General features: G+C 40.2%; 1 protein-coding gene across 2 annotated transcripts in view; it reads left to right on the forward strand.

Annotated features, from left to right (window-relative positions):
* GALNTL6 (polypeptide N-acetylgalactosaminyltransferase like 6) overlaps nucleotides 1-18,540 on the forward strand; it is a 948,073-nt gene that overhangs the window by 656,611 nt on the left and 272,922 nt on the right. The window lies entirely within an intron of this gene.

An 18,540-nucleotide genomic window follows, 5' to 3' on the forward strand; every position in this document is an offset into this window, starting at 1 on the left:
ATGGACTTTTCACCCATACCTCAGGGAACGCTTGTGCGAGGGTGATTCTGCGCCAGGCAATGCTGGCTGGCTGTGCACCAGGGTCTGCAGAGGGACTCTACACTCCTGCTTCTGTTCCTGCAGTTCAACCAGACACCTCAATATATCTGCTTGGTCCCTCATAATCCAAAGCATCTCATCCTGTGCTGCACGCGCTTGCTTATTGGGAGCTTTCCTGCTCTCCATGTCCATGTCTAACTTCTCAGATAGTGAAATCTCCCATGCTCTCAGCTCTGTGTCAGCTGTCCCGTAGGCTTTCATTATCTTAGTGAACATGTCCTCCCTTCCTTCTAATCAGCGAAAGTCTGCTTTCAGGTATTGATGACACACCGAAGGACACATTTCCAGGTGTCAGTCATGGGAAAAAATAAAGGAGCCATTGTACATGAATAAAATGTTTCCATAAAAAACCCTCATTACACTAGGTGCAAGCGATAACATAATCAGAATCCATAACCGTTCACTGTGCCGTTTTGCTGCTTCAGCCCTGGTGAGTACCCCCCAGCCCCCAGGTCATGGGTGACTGCACTTTTAATGAAGTTTATGGCAGGCTAATGTTGGGAGCAGAGATAGCTAGTCGAACAATGGCCATTCCCCATAGCATCACGGGAAGTTGTTTACGAACGGGGCAAAGGGGAACGTTTCTTTCCCAAATTATGGAATCTTTCATATGGGTTCCCAGTTCTCTATCAGCCACTTTAAATTACTTGACAACCCATGCCAATCACAGTAAAGGCACATTAGCGGCCGCGTGGTTTGGCAATCCGGAATGTGTGAGGGTGAGGTGGGTCTACGTGTCCTTTTTTTTTTCTTGTAAGAGAACTTTTAATGAGAACTTCCCTTGTGCCCCCTAGACGACCCTATGTGATCAGTTTCCTGTGGGTAACAGAAGTGGAAAGGAAGGAGATGCTGCAAGTGTCTGGGTATAGACCCGGTCCTTATCCTGCTGTGCAGTGTACTGCAATGATGCCAGCAGAATTAATTCAGGAGTTGCATGGGAAATTGTCCTACCATGGTGGAAGAAATAAGACTGCCCTGCCCAGAAGCCTTCTGCAAAGGATTGCAGAGTATCTCTAGGAAACTAGCCATGGAGGATTCCCGGACTATCCCAGTCCACATAAAGAGTCTTTTCTGGGGACCACCCTCTGCGTAGGTGGAGCAGTCTCTTGTAAGCAGAGAACCACAGCACCTCACTTTTTCTTCACAGTAATCATGCAATACCACCGAACATGTGTGCCCGCTAAAGTTTAACTGGACTTTGATTGTAACTGTATACTCACCAGAGCTGCCTTCCCCGGCATCGCAGTCGGCCACCGTGATGTCCTGCAACCCACAGGGCTCCAGGGTTAAAAATATGTCCTGGCTCTTGGGGAGAATGGATCCACCGCTCACCTGTCTCCCATTCTCTTCCTCATCCACCATATCATCATTCTTATTGTCCCTAGAGTCATACAGCTGTGAGGTGTCCATATTGCTTGTGGGGGTGCTGGTAGGGTCATCCCCAAGAATCGCATGCAGCTCATTGTAGAACAGAACTGTTTACCTCCCTTGCCTTCTGGTACGCTTGATGAAGTTCTTTTATTTTCACACGGCACTGCTGTGTCCCCCTCGTGTAGCCCTTCTCCCCTATTCCACGAGCAATCGTTGCATAGATGTCAGCGTTTCTTCTGCTGGATTGGAGCTGTGCCTGCACAGACTGTTCTCCCCACATAGCGATGAGATTCACCACCTCCTGTGCAGACCAGGCTGGAACGCGTTTGGGGCATGTAGTCTCCATGATCAGCAGTGCTTAAACTGTCATGCTCCCAATGCTGATCAAACGGGAAATCGGAAATCAAAAATTCCTGGGACATTAGCAGTGGAGGGGCTGTTTCCTGTGTACCTGGCTGCAGTGCAGCAGAGTTGAGAATGATGTCCCAGAGCAGTCACAGATGAGCATTGTGGGACACCACCTGGAGGCCAATTAAGTTGAATTACACAACTCTGTGTCTGTACTACCTCACAGTCGACCCACGAAAATCGAATTAAGTGCTACGCCTCTCTCAGAGGTGGATTACAGATGTCAACATTAGAGGCTACAGGTTGGCATAAAGGACCCGGTAGTGTAGACACATACATTAATAGGTCGACTTAAGGTGGCTTTCTTTGACCTAACGTTTTAGTGTAGACCAGGCCTTAGTGGCTGTAGGTGTGTCTACATGGGGAATTAGTGCAGAGTAGCTAGTGCACTTCAGCTATTGGGGGCTTTTGCCCTATGTAGACAAGCCTTGAGTGCTGATTATTTGCTCTTTAGTTTTGCTGCAGTAAACAAAAATAGCTATTCATCTTCTTCAAAGTATTCTATCCAGTTTCTTTCTCTTACCCCCTTATCATACTACTTTTTAAAAACAATTCAATTATCTATTTCATGATGCCTTTTTAAGTAGTGGCCCATGAATGGAAAGCATCTGACCACACTCTACAGAATAGATGTCAAAGGCTAATCCAACCAGATGCTCCATTTGCTGTACTGTATTGTATTGCAAATTCTAATATGTGATTGGGAGCATTTGCCAGAGAAACTGTTTTTGTTTTTGTTTTGTTTTTTAGGTAATCCTTGAGTGATTCTGTGACTCTCTGACATTCTGGCAACCCTTTTTGTGACCTTATCTCTCATAAAATAATCATTCATTGCTTTAGTAACTAAGTAGAGAGTAAGGTTGTGTGATTCCAGAATGACATAATTTAGCACACGTACAGTAGAGAGCTGTAAAATGCTCACTTAGTTTATGATCTCTAAAATTAACAAGCTTTTATCAGGTGGTCATGAGGTGGTTTTAGTCACTGGTAAATATAATTAATGCAAAACTAGTCAACAATAATGCTAGCTAGATCTGATTAGACTTAAGTTTTTGCTTGTATAACCAAGACTGGATTCGATGTCTCATCTGTGATTTGTGAGGATACAACTAACTCCAGCTGGCTAATTGATAGTTCAGATCATGAGCATAAAACCCACCTACGGAGGGTGACTGGCCCTACCTTTTTGCATTTGATCTCAGATGCAAAAGGTGATCTCTTTCAAGAATGACTTCCTTTGAGGTCATGCATTTGGTATGTGAATCCTGGGATAAAACCAGAATGTGAATCCTGATCATGTATAAGCCACCTGGCTGCTCCACAGGCTTATGACCTGAGCTAGTTAGATGCCAGTAATATAAACACCATGGCTAATTATTCTGGGGGACTTTATGGTCTATGCAGATGACATTTCTAATGATGACCCAGGTTCCCATGACCTTCATGTCAACCATGAGTTTAACTCATTGTAATCTCTCTCCAGATCTGATCTTTGGCCTGGCTATCACTATTGGGAATAGGGAAAATGCTTTTGTTGTGGTGCAGTCAGCACCACATTCAAGGCCTTACTGATCTCCTGATGTGGCAGAGAACTTGTACTGATGATCCACTCTTGGTGTTTAGTATCCTGTTTAATTCCAAAACACTCTGGGTTTGATTCTGTCATGGGTTTTGACTACACAATTGGTGGCTTGAGAGGGTATTAGAATATGCTAGGTGCCTAGAGGACTTCAAAGGAAAATCACTGCTCCCCTCTGCAAAGCCAGACATGGCTCTCCAGAATGTTTTTAGAGGAATACAAAGTGCTTCTAGCTGTGCAGGAAATGGTTTAGGTTTCCTAATTCAGTTTCTGACAAATGTTATGTTTAATAAAGCAGTGAGCAGGACCAGGGATCAAAAAGAAGAGACAGGAGTTAAGAGACAAGGAAAGGAGAGGGATTCCTGACTTTGGCTGGAAAAAGAGAGAAACCTTTTTACTTGTTTTACTTCCTTCCTGGCTGGTTAGCATAATAATCATAGAGCCATGTTAGTCTTTTTGATGATGTTATCGTGACGGGTTGGATCACAGAAACCCACTGGGAGCTGCCACCTGATGTGCCAAGACTGCCTCTGCTCCTGTTTTCCCTGCCAGCTCAGGACTCCAGCACCCTGTCTTGCTGAGCCAGACACTCCTGTTTGCTCCAACAAAGACCCAGGATCTGAATTACTTGCCCCAAAGCTGCAGGTTTACCTGAAAACAGCTCACAGAAGTGTGCTTGTCTTTAGCACCCAGATGCCCAACTCCCAATGGGGTCTAAACCCAAATAAATCCGTTTTACCCTGTATAAAGCTTATGCAGGGTAAACTCATAAATTGTTCGCCCTCTATAACACTGATAGAGAGATATACACAGTTGTTTGCTCCCCCAGGTATTAATACATACTCTGAGTTCATTAATAAGTAAAAAGTGATTTTATTAAATACAGAAAGTAGGATTTAAGTGGTTCCAAGTAGTAACAGACAGAACAAAGTAAATCACCAAGCAAAATAAAACAAAATGCGCAAATCTATGTCTAATCAAACTGAATACAGATAATCTCACCCTCAGAGATGCTTCAGTAAGTTTTTTCCTCAGACTGGACACCTTCCAGGCCTGGGCACAATTCTTTCCCCTGGTACAGCTCTTGTACCAGCTCAGGTGGTAGCTAGGGGATTCTTCATGATGGCTCTCCCACTTTGTTCTGTTCCACCCCTTTATATATCTTTTGCATAAGACGGGAATCCTTTGTCTCTCTCTGGGTTTCCACCCCCCCCCCCCGGAAAAGCACCAGGTTAAAGATGGATTCCAGTTCATGTGACATGATCACATGTAAGACCCCAAGCCTTCATTCCTCCCAGCCTGACTCACAGGAAGGCTTGCTTGCAAACAGAGCCCCAGTCAATTGTCTTGGTTGATGGGAGCCATTAAAATTCCAAACCACCATTAATGGCCCTCACTTTGCATAATTACAATAGGCCCTCAGAGTTATATTTCATATTTCTAGTCCCAGATACAAGAGTGGTACATTTATACAAATAGGATGATCACACTCAGTAGATTATAAGCTTTGTAATGATACCTTACAAGAGACCTTTTGCGTGAAGCATATTCCAGTTACATTATATTCACTTATTACCATATTTTTATAAAACCATATAGACTGCACAACGTCACAGTTATATAGAGCCATGTGCCAATTTCTTTACACAGCTTTGGTTAACATCACCAAATAGTCCCAACTAGCCAGTCACAAGGTAGTTTTTAGGATAAAACATAATAAAAATCATGGGTCTTGGAGATCTGCCATGAGTGCTATAAAGGAAGTAGGCTTACTATGTCACAGTAATCAATGTCTCTCATTGCTTCAGATCATAAATAATTACACCCCAAAACCCCTAAAAGAACATTATGGTTGCATAATCAATCACTTAAAAGTTAGGAAATGTTGATGCAAAGAACATGGGACATAGCTGTGTGTGTTTTTTTTTAAAGTAATGCATCTCTGTCTATTTAGTTACTATCCTGCTGTCATTGGTTGGCTATATTACCATAGCACCTATGAGCCCTAGTCATAAACCGGGACCCCCATGTTCTAGGTGCTGTACAAACACAGAACAGAGAGTCCCTAACCCAAGGCATTTACAATCTAAATACTGAACAAGAGACAACTGATGGATTTAGACAGACAACAGAGTACAAGGAAATGAGACAGTATTGGTCAGCATGATATAGGCAGTGGTCTCAACACACCAGCAGCCTAAATCATTGTCGAGCTTTTTGTAGGCTTCATAGCAAAGGAGGATTTGAAGGAGGAAAATTAGTTAGTTTTGCAGGTGTTCACTGCTCCTTCCCCAATCGATTATTCTCCCCCTCACAGGACTTCAGCTGACTGTCCCCACTCAGATTCCAGACCTTGTCTCCCTCCCGAGGTTCCTTAGCCAATTTCAGTGTTAACCCCCCCCCCCCCCCCATACACACACACACACCCACACACCCATGACTTCTTGTAACAATCTCCTTGCCCAATCAGTCCTAGTCTTCCCCTGGCTTCTTATCCAGCCTCTTCCCACCATCTACTTGCTCCCAGTGCCTCCCTGGTGGCCATTGCCAGTCTCCTTGCCCAGCCATCCAGTCCCCCCTGTTTCCCACTCCCACTTTCCCTCTCACCCTCACTGTCAGTCCCAGTGTCTCCTTGCATCTGCCCCCCAGGCTCCTTGTTCTGATACCTTAATTTTTGTCGCATCTGCATTCATATCAGGAAACTTCCTTCTCCATTTTGTGTGGGTCCTACACAGGGCATTGAGCACACAGGAGAGAATATCTTCCTGATCTCAGTCCAGGTGGATTTAGCACAGCACAGAGCTGCAATTGCAGGGAAAGTGCAGTGCCCAGTGAGGACGCAATCTTCTTAGATTTTTAGCTACCAAATTCTCTAATATCATCATGTGTGAACTGTGATATTTTCAAAGGCTTATAACTTAGTCAAATTTAGGTGGATTTTCATTGGGACAGCAATAGACATATCACGGGCATAAAGGCCCCCCCTCCTGCCAAAATTCAAGTGTCTATTGCAAAGCATGGGGACAGTAGAGCTTTTCAAGGAAAAGGTCTCCAGAATTCTTTGACATAGGGAAAAGAGTGCATTTTCCCCTATTCTTGTTCTCAGAAACAACTGAACCATCTGAGCTGAAATTTTATTTTATATCTAAAATAAATTAAATAAAATAAGAGGCAGACACCCAGCATGGAAAATTTCAGCCCAGGTGTTTAAAAGTTTGGCAAAGTTATAAGTAACTGAAAACATGGTCTTATAATGGGGTGTGTCAGGCCACTTAATAGATGGTGCAACTAGTCCACCTATACTATCTTAATTTGTTGGCATTTCCAACGTGCTTGTCCTGTAGTGTCTGAGCATCTCCCAACATTAGTGAATTAGCCACACAACAAGGTAGGTCTGTAGTATTATGTTATGTTATCCCTAGAAAAACTGGTATCTAGAAAGGTTTTGTGACTTGCTCAAGACCACAGGGATTTTGTAGAAGAACCAGGAACACAATCCAAATTGCCTAGTTCCCAGTCCTAGGCCTTTATTTGCAGGACTATCATGTCGCAGTGGGCATAGGATAAAACTTCATTTATATTATTGTTTTTATGACACTATATAAGTGCATATTGCTTTATAAATATAAAACAAGATTCCTGTCTCCACTAATTTATGATCTAGTTAGGAGTGTACTCGTCAATAAGCACCTCTTTCTTTAATGTCACTAGATAGAAACAAACATAAAAAGTACAAAATCATTATCCTGAACTCATCCTTTTTATAAAGTGATTATACCTTAAAGACAGGTATCTACTGAGTTGAGGCTCTAGTTCTGGTTACCACTGGATCATGCGATTTTTGAGAGAATGGAAAAATCTTTTAATTTTGACTTTTGTTTTTCTTTAATCTGCCTTTTGAAAGGCAAAGACAATTGTAGTGCCAAGCTTTGTTTCATTTCACCCACAGTTTTCCTGGAATGACTATCTTTTCTTTGGTTCCTGAGAAAATCATTTTCTGATAGAGACTCTTGCAGAATTTTTGTGAGATGTGAGTTTGCAGATTAGCAAAGTGAGAATTAGAACAATTTAAATTGTTCCTGAAAGATTATGATTTGCATTCCTTCTGCTTGGCATTTTAATTATGATATTATGGTTTTTATGGGAGTTGTAATTATGCCACATCCCTGAAACAAACAATAACTGGCTTCCTTGAAAGATATTATGCTGAATCACTATAGTATTTAAAGTTTTAATGTTTTTCTGACGTGCTTTTTTTAGTGATAAAAAGTATGTTAAGTAGACTAGATAATGCATTTGGACAAGGTGGTCATAAATGAATAATGCACAAGTGTAATAACCTCTTTTCTATTCGTAGTGAACCACTAAATGCCACTTCATATAATCCAGATGTCAAATGTCCATGAAAATAAATGAAAGCCAGGCTCAATTAGTTTAGTGATCTTTAAAGTCCTTTGAACCTCTTACTCTTGTGTAATGGAGAGTTCTTTAATTTCTGTGCATTGTTAATCTCTCCTGCTAGGTCAAATAATCTAAACAAACCCAAGAGAATAGAGGTGATTGTCTGGATGCATTTTATCAATATAAGAAGAATGATTTTGTGAACTGGTTGGGGGAAAAAACTTTCAAAGGCCAAGCAACTAGCACTTATTTATAAAGATAAATATTTTCTTTTATGGAAAATGTACTTTGGATGAACATAGAGATGAATCCAACAATGTTTGTTTTGAACAAGAAAACTAACGTGTAACAACTGTACATCACTGAAGACTGAATATAGGAAGGTCTTTGCCAGTTTGTGAAGCAAGTTAAATTGGACAACATAAGGTGACAGCATAGTAGCCAAAGTTATCATCACTTTGCAGATTGGAAGAGCTGAAGGATCCTGATGGGTTTTTAGAAAGTCTATTATATTTCAGTCAGAGTTCTAAATGTTTCTTAGGAAAAATACTTATTGTAATCATCTGTGGCTAACGCGTTCTTCATGCTAGCAAGGAGCTATAGAACTTGGCAAAAGTGGTTATGCAGGAGTAAATAAAAAGGCTTAAAACAATCTGTGTGGACTGTCTCAAAAGACCTGGGGGCGACCTGCTTGGAATTATAAATCGGCATTTCCTTTAGATTTTCATTAATTGGTTTGGACCTAAACCACCACAGAGCTTTTGTCTTTAGACAGCTGTGGGGTCACAAATTACTACCGAGCTCTGCACAATTCAATTCAGTTACCTGATATCTATTTTCTCCTAAGTTTAATTGTTAGTCGTTGAAAGAGCTAGGCAGGGTGTCAAGTATCAGGGGGTAGCCGTGTTAGTCTGTATCCACAAAAACAACAAGGAGTCTGGTAGCACCTTAAAGACTAACAGATTTATTTGGGCATAAGCTTTCATGGGTAAAAAACCTCACTTCTTCAGCTCCTTGGGTTTCAGTTGCTACCTTTAGTGACGTTTTTTCTTCAGAGCTGGATGGTATTCTCTATAGACTGAAGCATATCTGAATAGGGTGACTAAGGTAAAGTTTACACTTCATAAAACCATGAATGTAAATGCACATTTGTAATTATTCTTGGTATGGTAAACAAAAGTATTTCCATATCAAATATAAACAACTTACTGTAGGAGTTTTAGAAATTGCTGACATGACTGAAATTTCACTCTTTTACAGTGACTGCTCTATACTTAATTTTCTGTCATAGAGACTGTTACGGTTACAGAACTAACTGCACCTCTGTCCCCATTCCAGTCTCTCTGAGTGCACCCCTTCAGGCATCAGGCCTGATGCACCCTTCTTAGACAGAGCTTTGGGCTGCAGGACCCTGTGCATCAACTGCATGTACCCAGCCTGAAATCCAGCTACCCCACCTCTGAAATTCATAGTTATCATATACTGAATCTCAGCTATCCCTATTTTACTGTTGCTGGCCACTAAGAAAAGCAGAAGAGAGAAGGAAAGAATCTTAGTTAACTAGTTATCAAAGAATATTCTATCAGTGCTATGTGGCCCATATCTGTAGACCAATATTACTACTACCCCAAACATCAAAAGAGCCTCTCAGGTCATATACCCATTTTAACATCCTAAATGCTTTTCATTCTTCTTTCTTTTTTCCTAAAGAAAAACATTGTCCTTTCAGTTCTGTACATGGAAAGTGTGGGCTATCTTTTGAAACATGGATATAGTGTAACATATCCACATCCTCTCATATAATGTGTGTATCAGAGTCTTTTAATTTCATGTCTTTGCAATAAAATGCAATTGACCCATGAAGAAACGTCCGTAATCTTTTCAGAGACTAAAGCTCTCATTGTTATGATGATGAGATCTCATGCATCAAAACAACACAGCCAGAAATCATGGGATTCTTTTTTAATGACCAGAGCTTGAAAGCTGATATAGCAGAGGCTGTAGCATTTTTTTTATTATTATTATTTTGCATTTGATTTGTAATAACCATCTATATTTTACATCCAACAAGCAAATGAAAGCTAACCACAATTTTTTGCCAGATTTTTTTCTTATCCTCTCATCTTCATTTTATTCCCAGAAACACTGCACTGCGATTTTGCAAAATTTTAACTGCTGCTTGTTAGCTAGCAGGAAAATTACAGGATTATGATGGGTCACACTTTGTAATCCTGCTTTCTTGAAATCGACTGCTATATCCATTCCTCCTCAAATATTCATACTGAGAGACTGTTCAGTGCCTAACATTTCAATTTCAGTAGTCACGGTGACATTGAAAGAAAGGTTTAAAAATAAATTCCTTATTGAAGTGCCTTTCTTTTTTTTTTAACTTTTTAGCACCTTGTGGGCTTTAATTCAGTTTGTTTCCAGTTTGCTTCTTTTCCATAGGTAACTATGCTGTATTTTATTTTAACAGTCATAACAACATGGTAATATAACACAGTACTCTTTACTTTTGTACAAGTCCACTTTTGTACAAGTCCACTTGATAAACGCAAGGTATTTTTAAAATAGAGACAGAGTCTCTACACAAAAGAATTAATGGACACAAATCTGACATCAGGAATCATAATACTCAAAAACCAGTGGGAGAACACTTTAGCCTGTCTGGTCATTCAGTGACAGACCTGCGGGTGGCTATTTTACAACAGAAAAGCTTCAAAAACAGACTCCAATGAGAAACTGCTGAACTTGAATTGATATGCAAATTAGACACAATCAATTTAGGTTTGAATTAAGACTGGGAATGGCTGAGCCATTACAAACATTGAATTTATCTCCCCATGTAAGTACTCTCGCACTTCTTATCAACCTGTCTGTACTGGGCTATCTTGATTATCACTTCAAAAGTTTTTTTTTTCTCTTACTTAATTGGCCTTTCAGAGTTGGTAAGACAACTCCCACCTGTTCATGCGCTCTGTATGTGTGTGTATATATATCTCCTCAATATATGTTCCATTCTATGCATCTGAAGAAGTGGGATGTAGCCCACGAAAGCTTATGCTCAAATACATTTGTTAGTCTCTAAGGTGCCACAAGTACTCCTGTTCTTTTGGCAATCAAAGCCAGAACACAGCCCTTAGTATCATCAGAGTATGTTGCTCTCATACAGAAAATAACACAAAACAATTTAACCCTTAGGACTTTTGAGAATACCCAGGTGGGGACAGCGATTAGCCACACTGGAGACTGGACAGTTTTCTGATGTTTGAGCCAGACCACTGGAGAGCACTGTGCTAAAGATGGATTGTTTCTAGCTCCTGGGAGATGGAGCATTTGGAGAACCCAGTTCCACACTGCCATGTGTGCCTCTGACTTCTCCCAGCTGAACTTCCAACATCCGAGCCAAATTCTGGTCCCAGCTCCAGCACACTGCTCTAATGGAGTGTGGGGTCCATAAAGGGGCCAACAGGGCTTCTGGGGGAGCTGCCCCAGCACAGGATACAACCTTCCTCAGTCCCCTGGGTACTGGTGTTTCCAGGGACAGGATGAAGTATATTGTAAATGTGCAGCAATTTTCTAAAAAGGATCATATTTTTGGAGTTTTTGCACCCACACTACATACACCCACATTGTATAGTACTTGAAAGCTTATTTTAGGTACGCTTAGGTGAGGTAGATGTGGAGCTGGCAAGTGGTGCTGTAAGAGGGTGAAACAATGGTATCCAAAATGAGTGTGTATGTCATTTTTTGCACAATTCCAAGAACACTGCAACATGACAGACTACAGTTGAAGTTAATTTCAACCTCTTGATGATGGTGTTTATTGGTCAAAGCTACCAAATGACAATGTATTAAAACATTTTTTTATTGGATTTACATGGGCAAGATTTTTTTTTCCCCCAGAAATAAAGAAGCTGCTTAGTATGTGGCAAAAGGCAACTAGCAATATTTTGCAATATGCTAACATGAAATGTTTTCATGGTGCATATAAGAATTGGCAAAGTATATCAAGTGATTATAATAGTTACCTATCTTTTCAATTGAAACTTGCAGACCAGATCAGTCTCATACTGAAGGTTGTGCACCAGTAGCAATAGATTGCATACTCATAGTTTGTACTGCATAGTGGGTAGATATATATGTACTAGAATTCCTACTGTAATGCTTCTCCATTTTTAAGCTTTTGTACATACAATGTAGCATCTAGTCTTTGGGTAGAAGGTTTTAATTTGTGGTTGCTTGTGCATGCACTATTAGCCTTTGAAATATTCTAGAAACTAGCTTTTTAATTCACTAACACAAAGGTAGGTATTAGTGCTAGACATGACAATACATAGCTTCATATTATGAATATGCAAAGTTATGAGAGAAAAAAGTGGCCTAACAAGAAGTAATGATGACAAAGTCGAAGAACAAGTCCTTGCCTGCACTAAGTGGGATGAAGAGCAAGTTACAGCTCTTACCAGCCATGTCAGCAACCTATGACAAACCCATTTGACCCTGAATCACATGCAGAGGTGCTGATCGATGTATCTACTGGACTGCATGTATCATCAGATGTGCAAGAGTCACTACTGAAAATAGCAGATGTTGGTGAAGAACAAATGGAGAGATTTGTGAGATATGTACTTGATTCTGATGGGACATGTAGCTTCTTCAGCCCAGTAAAGAAATCTGGCATCAAAACATTTTGCTGACATGACCAAGAAGACCAAATGTAAGTCTGGCAAGGAAGCGACAATCACAGCAGCTACCAGTCCAGAAATTGTTTCCCACGGATCCCAGTCTTTAGAAAGATGCAAAGATGATTCAATGGCAACTGTTCTTAGGCACAAGTCCTACTGGGTGTAACTATGTTCCTCTTCCATGCTGATGGAACCATGAGAAGAACAGACAAAACTGGATTAAGGCATCAGGTGGAAGCTCAAACTGAAAGAATCCATAAGCTAAGAAAGAATTCACAGTGTACATCAGAGATGCCATACAAATGATGTCTGGAGATAAATTCAACACATTTGATGAATTGGCTGCTGAGTACTTAATGCAGGTCCTAAAAGAATTTGACAAAGCTAATTCTGTAATCAAAGATTTTGACAGATATGATGGCAGTAACTGTGAAAACTTCAGAAAGACTATGCTGGGCAGGATCTAAGGTTAGATGCAAGAAATAGCAGGTGATTGGTGGACACCCTGTGCCTCTATGGAAAAAGTCTCTAAATGTGGAACCAACAAGCAATCAGTTGTAAAATTCCTCTGGGTTTCTGTGTGTAAAAGAATACATAGTAATTAGGTCACTTGATATAGATGTTATGGTCCTTTCTGTTTATTACTTTCCAAAAACGAAACACACAGGTAATGTGGATTGAAACAAGCATCATTACCAGCACAACTGACAAGTGTCACTTTGTATCTGCGGATGCAATTTGTGATGCACTCATTCCTGACTTCTGCAACATAGTTCCTGCTGTACATATATCAACAGACTGTGTCTTCCTTAGATATTGGGAGGAGGGGGATCTGTATTTAATGTTGTTAAAACCAAGGGAGATTACCACTTAAGAGATCTTGCCAAATTGTGAGAGAATGATGGACAAGCTGAAATTTCAGCTGCAAGAAGGTTGGTTAGCATTGATGTATGACCAGAACGAGAAAGAAAAGAAGACTCTCAGAAACCAGAATAGTTTGCACCTCAGTCTAGGCATCAGAAAGGACAAGTCACTGACCAAACTTCCGCCTGTGAGGACAGTTTTGAAGAGCATGTCAAAAGAGCATTTTGACAAACAAAGATTTGGATGTCTTCACACATAAGTAAACTAGATATTGGATCACCATTGAAACATGGACAGAAAAATGTTGAGGAACTACTTCCTGTATTTTTCAAGGGTCAAATGGCACCTGAGTTTCTGCAAGATCTTATTCATGTCTGTACCAGTAAGAGTCACTGCACAATCAACTGTCTGTAGTCCAAACAATCATCCCTGCACAGAACTGTGTACATGCTACAGCAATGAAGACTCTGGTTACCCATGGACACCCAACAAAGATCATAATAGTGAACAAGATGATGGTGATTGACTAGAAATTTCACCAGCACTATTACATTTCATTGATACCTGTACAAATGTATTAGACATTGTTTTACCCTTTAGATTGTTATTGTGATACTTTGAGCTCACAAAGAAATCCCATTTTATGTTTTGAAATAATACATAGAGCCATTAAACTAACAGAAACAAATTCAGATATTTCAAAGTGATCATTTTAACATATTGATGGTGTCATTGTTTATCCCTGTTTTTATGACAGCTCCATATCAAACTTCATTTTAAAGTAGACATAATAAGCTTTCAAATGCTGTGGGAAAGGGAATGATGGACAGGATACATTGTCAACTGAATTGGAGATGGCTGCAGCTCATCTGTTCCAGGTGGTGGAGGGAACGGCTAGAGTGCCCTGAGCTCATCTTGGTTGCAGAGTAGCCCATAGACAGCTATGAAGAAGCTGCCATAAATTACAACAGCTGCTGAGAGAGAGACTAGAACTGGAAAAGGGTTTGTTTTAATTATTCTGCATCAGTCCCTTAGTAAAGAGCACTAAGGATTAAATAATTAATAACCAATTCTACATTCCTTATATACTATAGATGAATTAATATATAAATGTGTATATAAAAATATACTGATATTCTGGAGCAGCAAATTCCAGAGAACAATGTATGCTAAAGGTCTTTATGCAAGAGCAGAAATCAAAATCAAACTCTTCAGGTCAGTGCCAGAGAGAGACAAAGATAGCTGGGGTGGGAAAGAACTCATGCAAGAAGATCCCCCGTCTTACACATGCTATATTTCACTGTGTCGGTCCAGCCATCTTATATAAACATGTTCTCCCCCATGCTCATGTACACACACAATCACTGAGTAGCACCCATGTTACAACTATTATGTTAAGTGGCTAATGTCTCAGAAATATGAACTCTGTTTTTAAAATACTTCAAATCCTTAATTTTTTAAAATACATAAAAATGATAAAAATATGTCGCAGCATTTGGTCTAAGGTATTTGGCAGTGCCCCTTTTACCTTATAGTATTTTAATATGTTCAGTCCATAATAATTTTTTTAAGTGCTGAAACACATATTAACTTATTAGGGCGAAATGGCCCCCTGACTCACATACCTCAAATACATGATGCAGGTATTTTAAAAATAGCTATAAAGCCTATTTACCACACTCGCTAGATTGACTCATAAAGAAGCATTACAGTCTCAGATACATAATAAAATAAAAGCCTAAATACTGTACATAGGGGTTTAGTCTCCCGAGAAATATATATTTTTATAACATTTCATGATTTTTTTCTCAAATGTTTTTAATGCAACTAAGTATGTAACGATGGCATTAAGTGACACTAAGGGTTTTCTTTATGCAGACAAAGCTGGCACACCACTCTTAACTGAGACAATCATGTTCTGTGCTTTTCTACAGAGATCTCAATTAATGTTGGCCTGGACTTCAAAGTGATTTGCTTTGTCTCTTTAAATCCTCCCCTAATGCTAAAGAAACACTGAATTTCACATTTTATACTACTAATTAGGGCTGGGTCCTGTAAGGTCACAACTGCAATTGCAAGTGCTCATTTGAGAGTTGAGGATGCTCAGCACCTTGCTGGATCAGGCCCTTAAATAGTATGAATGACTATCAGGAGGAGCAATGAGTAAGATAAATTGCCTTTTGATTCTCCTGCACATTAATTGGATGTTTCTTATTGGTAATCAGGCAGCCACACAGTCATATTTAACAAGCTATTTGTTTCTGAGATGGGCATACTCACTTACCTGGAAGACTGGAGAGTGTATGCAACTTTGAAATTCAAATGCATTGCAGTCATGTTTTTACCTTGTCATTATGAAGATTTTTGTGCATTCCTAGAAATGAATACTCAGAAGAAATAACTCCAAATGCATGATGGAAATGAAAGGAGATTTTCTTCTTTGTTTTTTACATTCCTTAACAAAGTCAAGGAGAATCAAGCTGCAGTCAGGCAAACAACATTGAAAACCCTCACTGCTGGTAAATTGTATTTTGTAAAAGACCTATGAAAAGCCAAATAAGTAATGCAAGTTAATAAACTATCCAATTCTTGTTTTTATATTTTGAACAACAGCTTCTATATGCTGGTGAATATTGCACTCATTATAGGAGTGGGAGGGAGCACAGTCATACTTCAGGCTACCTAACAGAACTGTAATGAGACACATACAGGATTTGAATGTACAATCAGAATAGAGAGGATAACGGCCTCTATTGCAATCTCTCTCTCTCTCTCTTATTCATAGCACAAGTCGTTGAGGGACCAATCCAATCCATTGATGTCCCTGGGCATTGGATTGAGCCTTTGGGTCCGGATGCTGCAAACACACTTAATCTTGGTTTGCAGGTGAAATATCCCCTTTTTGGTTTTCTGTCTGAATTTTTTTTAAACAAAGCTAATTAATTGGAGATATTACCAATACCAATAATGACTGTTTATATTCATCATAACCAGGGCCGGCGCAACCCATTAGGCAACCTAGGCGGTCGCCTAGGACACTGACATTTGGGGGGTGGCGATGGCGGCGGCCGAACATCTGGCCACCATGGTCGTCGTCGGTATTTCGGGGGCAGGACCTTCTGCCGCCTCTGTCGGGGGCGCCATTTTGGGGGCGGGACCTTCCGCCGCCTAGAGCACCAAAAAGGCTGCCGGCGCTCCTGATCATAACCCCAAAGCAAATTTTATATTAGATTTTGTTTCCATTGTTTATAATTTGAGTGCTAGTATTTACTATAGAGGCAAAGTGGATGAGGTAATATCTTTTATTGGACCAACTTCTGTTGGTGAAAGACACAAGCTTTCAATCTTACATGTTGTCTCTTTTACCAACACAAGTTGATCCAATAAATGATATTGCCCCATCCACCTTGTATCTCTAATATCCTGGGACCAGCATGGCTACAACACTGAAAGCATATATTTACTACACAAAGATTGCTTAGATAGGGTTTGGATGAAGACAGGCCCAAAACTGTCTACTTCAATTGAATCCTACATATTATGAGTGTGGTCTATGACTGATTTCTTCCAAATCAGTTCTCTCCATTTAATGTGAGACAATAATACTGTTTTAATCTGAATCCAAAGGAACAGGTAAATATTTTGTGGCACTACACAACTTATAACTAGATTTATGAAAAGACATTGTTTCTGACAAAAAAGTCCATGTGATGCTTCCATTATATTATAGATAAGTAAACAAGATTATGACACAACAGTATTAGAACCTGTTGTATTCTAAATGCTGTCAATAAAATGCTATATTAGCCTGCTGGATAACTGCCAGAATTGCAATTCTGGTGATATACATAGGAGTTTTAAAAAAATCTCAGCAGCAGCTTCCACAGGTGACTGTGTAGTAATTTCTCAGTGGGGACTTGATGACCTACAATACAGTAATTAGTTTCTGCATTCTTCACACCAGGATAGCCTAGTGCAGTATGAGTATGGCTAATTGCATTTCCCTAGGAGCAGAAGTCCAAGTAGTCATTCCCCCCTTCCCCACAAAAAACATCACACTCAGGATAAGTCTCTGAATAACATACAGTTTGAGGGGTGTAATCTTCATGGATACATAGGAACACAGGAAATGCAATGTCACAGCAGGGGGCCATTTAGCCCAGTTTCCTGCTTCAATAATGGCCAGTAGCAGATGCTTCAGAGAAAGGTGCATTTTATACAACAGAAGAAAGACATGTTTCTGAATATCGTGATGTGCAATTTAAAAAATGTAAGATATTCAAACTTTTGTGGGGTTTTGAACACTTAATTACAATAATAAGGGACGTTTTTCAGGGGTTATCCTGGTTTTGCTCTTGAATAAGACATCAAAATATCCTCAAGAATCATACAGAACAGAAGCTATTTAAAGAAGAAAAGAGAATAGTGCCAGACACCCTTCTGCACCCTCCCTTTGTATGCTTCTGGATCTGCAGTGGATCAGCAGCTTCTCTACCTCACCCTCAGTTTCCCATTGGCATATTATGAGCTCAAACGCCACTCTGTCATAACTACTGTATGGAAACTCTTTACTCCAAAATGTGTGTATTCTATGAGGTGTCTTGTTTTGGTATGTGGACCTGTGCATAGGTCCTGGGCCAATGGTTGGCATTCACCCTCAATGTATCCTAATCTCACAGGGGTGTTGTGCGAATTAAGTTGTTAATATCTCTGAAGAGTTTCGAAGGTAACAAGTGACGTAACATGAGCAGATATTAGTAGCACCCGTTAAGGCAGGAATTCTCAAACTTTCCCAGCACAAAGTCAAATATCAAAAGGGTGGCATGGTCTGGCATTGCCACACTTACTTCTACAGTTCTGCGCTGCTGCTGGCAGTGGTGCTGCCTTCAGAGCTGGAGGCTCAGCTAGCTGCCGCTCTCCACCGCCCAGCTCTTAAGGCAACGCCTACTGCCAGGAGCAGCGCAGAAGTAAGGGTGGTATGAGGCACTAGTAAGTCTGCTGTGAAAACTGAGATTTGAATGTTTGTTACTTTTCACAGCCTCCCAGCTAGCTATCACTTTTCACAGTAGACTTGCTTGGTTCATTCATATTGGATTAGATTCTCATACATTCAGGGTATGTCTATGCTAT

This window comes from Terrapene carolina, unplaced genomic scaffold (assembly GCF_002925995.2).
Source record: "Terrapene carolina triunguis isolate 2854851 unplaced genomic scaffold, T_m_triunguis-2.0 Scaffold66, whole genome shotgun sequence".
Taxonomy (NCBI): domain Eukaryota; kingdom Metazoa; phylum Chordata; order Testudines; family Emydidae; genus Terrapene; species Terrapene triunguis.